General features: G+C 32.1%; 1 protein-coding gene across 1 annotated transcript in view; it reads left to right on the top strand.

The window, feature by feature from the left end:
• The window catches only part of TRPC4AP (transient receptor potential cation channel, subfamily C, member 4 associated protein), a 112,582-nt gene that overhangs the window by 7,263 nt on the left and 101,759 nt on the right, over positions 1-3,560 (top strand). The gene's annotated exons all lie outside the window — the stretch shown is intronic.

The following is a 3,560-nucleotide window of genomic DNA, read 5'->3' on the forward strand; positions in this document are numbered from 1 at the left end:
ACAGAGTCATTCTGTTCCCCAGGCTACAGTGCCGTGGTGTCAGCCTCACTCACAGCAACCTCAAACTCCTGGGCTCAAGCGATCCTCCCGCCTCAGCCTCCCGAGTAGCTGGGACTACAGGCATGCGCCACCATGCCTGGCTAATTTTTTCTATATATTTTTGGTTGTCCAGCTAATTTCTTTCTATTTTTTAATAGAGACAGGGGTCTCGCTCTTGCTCAGGCTGGTCTTGAACTCCTGACCTTGAGTAATCCTCCTGCCTCAGCCTCCCAGAGTGCTAGGATTACAGGTGTGAGCCACCAGGCCCGGCCTTTGTCTTATTTTCTTTAACTTTATAGGTGTTGATTTTGGGTAAAGTATATGGAATACGAGTGTGTTTTCCTACGTAATTATAGTCAAGATTGCCTTGGCTCTTCTTGGCCTTTTGCCATTTCCATATATAGTACATTTTATAATTAGCTTGTACCTTTTTATAAACAGAATTTTGACTGGGATTACATTCAGTCTACTAAACTCAATACATTCCCTTTCTCTCCCTCTCCCCATCCTCTCTCTCTGTTCCTGTTTGGTTTTGTCTTCCTTAATTTTTCTTGATAATGTTTTATAGTTTTCTTTGTAGCAGTCTTACATAACTGTTAGATTTATTCCTTGGCATTTGACTTTTTTTATGGTATTGTAAGTAGCATTTTTAAAACTGCATTTTAAAATCAGAGCTGTAATTTAAAAGTAAGATTGATTTTTTAAAATATTGTTCTTAATGTAAATATGCTTATATTTTAATAATTTACTTTTGGATTTTCTTGGATTGTATATGTGTACAGTCACCTGTAAATTTATCTGCAAATAAAGCTTTTATTTTATCCTTTTCAATCTTTTGTCCTTTATTTATCTTGCCTTACTTTGCAGCCTGAGACTTCCAGTATGATGAATAGAAGTAGCATGTTCTTGATCTAAGAGGGAAAAAGCCTTAAACATTTTACCGTTAAGTATGATGTTTGCAATAGGTCTTCTGTAGATACCTATTATTAGAAATTCACTTCTTTTATCAGTTTACCATGAGTGGATGTTGAATTATATCAAAATGCTTTTTCTGTGTCAATTGAAATGTTTGTAAAATTATTCTCCTTTATGTTATTAATATGAAATACATTGGATAAAATTTTAAAATATTAAACCAACTTTTAATTTCTCATACACATTTTCATCCTTTTTATAAATTGCTAAATTTGGCCTACAATTTTTCTTGTGACAGATTTTGATATCAAGTTTATAATGATCACTAAGAATGGCTTTAATTGTACCTTATGAGTTTCGATATGTAGTGTTTTCATTATCATTCATTTCAGGATCTTTGTGAATATCCACTTTGATTTCTTCTTTGGCCCATGAATTTTCTTCGAAGTATATTTCTTCATCTTCAAACATGGGGACTTTATAGTTGTCTTTCTGTTAACAGATTTTAAGTTAACTGCACTGCATGTGGAAAACATAGTGTATATTTCAGTTCGTTTAAATGTGTTGACGTTTACTCTAAGACCTAGCAATTGTTCATTTTGTTAATGTTCTCTGTGTGCTTGTTAAGAAGGAGTAGAGACTGGTTATTAGATACAGTGCTGTAGGTGTGTAAATTTTACTTAATTGTGTTAATAAAGTATTCTATATTTTTACTAATATTTTTGTCTGTATATGTTGGTTTTAGAAGAGATGTATAAAAATCTCCCCCTATGGTTATGGATTTCCTTATTTCTCCTTTAGTCAGTTTTTGCTTTGTATAGGTTGAAGCTTTTATTAGATACATTAAAATTTAGAACTGTTAAATTATCCAGGTTGACATTTTTGTCCTTATAAAATATCTATCTCTGGTAATGCTTTTTGCTTTGCTCTTGCTGATTTTATTTTATTTTATTTATTTTTTCTTGCTGATTTTAATATAGTTATACTACCTTTTAGTGTATGTTTACGTCATATATTATTTCCCATTCTTTTAGCCTTTTTGTAACTGTTTCTTTGGCAGGCAGTATAACAAACTTTGTTTTTAATTGAATCATTTAGCACATTTACATTTAATATAATAACTAAAGTTTTGGAGTTTAAATATATTTGCTTAATACAGTATTTGCTTTTTAAATGTCCTGTGCTGTGTTCCTTTTTGTCTTTTTTCTTTTCGTTTTTTAAATATATTTTTGACAGCTTTATTGAAGCATAATTTACATGTGATAAAACTTACCCATTGTGAATATATAATTCAGTGATTTTTAGCAAATTTATGAAGTTATGCAACCATCACCACAATCCACTTTGAGAACATTTCTGTCACTTAAAAAGTTCACTTATGTTCATTATTTATTTTCATTTCTAAGAACAGCTTTATGAGATATAATTTATATACTGTATAAATCACCCATTTAAAGTGTACAGGTCAGTGGTTTTTACTGTATACACAAAGTTATGCAGCTATCACCATGATCAGTGTTAGAGCACTTTATCACCACCAAAATGAACTTTATACCCAATGGCAGTCACTCCCCAATTCCCCTCTTCCCCTGGCCCCTTGCCAGCCAGTAATCTTTCTGTCTCTGTGAATTTGCTTATTCTGGACATCTCATGTTAATAAAATCGAACAATATGTGACCTTTTGAGAGTGGTTTCTTTGATTTGGCATAATGGTCTCAAAATTTATCCATGTTGTAGTATCAGTACATCATTCCTTTTTCTTGCTGAATAATATTCCACTGTAGGGATATACTGTATTTTATTTACCCATTCATCAGTTGGACATTTGAATTGTTTTGCTTTTTGGTTACTATGATTAATGAACATTTGTGTACAAGTTTTTTGTGAAGATATGTTTTCAGTTCTGTTCCACCTAGTAATAGAGTTGCGGGGTCACATAGTAACTCTATGTTTAACTTTTGAGGACCTGCCAAACTGTTATCCAGAGTGGTTTCATCATTTTACATTCCTACCGGCAGTGTACGAGAGTTCCAATTTCTCCACACCCTCACCAGCATTTCTTATTTTCTTTTTGATTATGCCATCAGAGTAGGTATGAAGTAGTATCTCAGTGTGGATTTGATTTGTATTTCACTGATGACTAATGATATTGAGCATCTTTTCATGTGCTTACTGGTCATCTGTATATCTTCTTTGAAAAATGTCTATTCAAAGACTTTGCCCAATCCTTAAATTACTAACTTAGTTTTTAAAATAGATGGTTTATTCAGCATATGTTAATCTAAGTAATCTAATTTGGGAGCATAGAGTTCATAATATTTTTATCATCCTTTTAATGTCTGTGGGATCAGTAATAGTGACCTCTCTTACATTTCAGATATTAATAATTTGTTTCTTTTTTCCTGATTAGCTTGGTTAGAGTTTATCGATTTTATTTGTCTTTTTAAAGGACCAGGTTTTGGTTTTATTAATTTTTCCCATTGATTTTTCTGTTTTCAGTTTCAATGATTTCTGCTCTCATTTTTATTATTTTTTTCTTCTGCTTGCTTTAGGCTTCTGTTGCTCTTCTTTCTCTAGTTTCCTAAAGTGGAAGCTTAGATTATTGA

This window comes from Propithecus coquereli, unplaced genomic scaffold (assembly GCF_000956105.1).
Source record: "Propithecus coquereli isolate 6110/MARCELLA unplaced genomic scaffold, Pcoq_1.0 Scaffold122, whole genome shotgun sequence".
Taxonomy (NCBI): domain Eukaryota; kingdom Metazoa; phylum Chordata; class Mammalia; order Primates; family Indriidae; genus Propithecus; species Propithecus coquereli.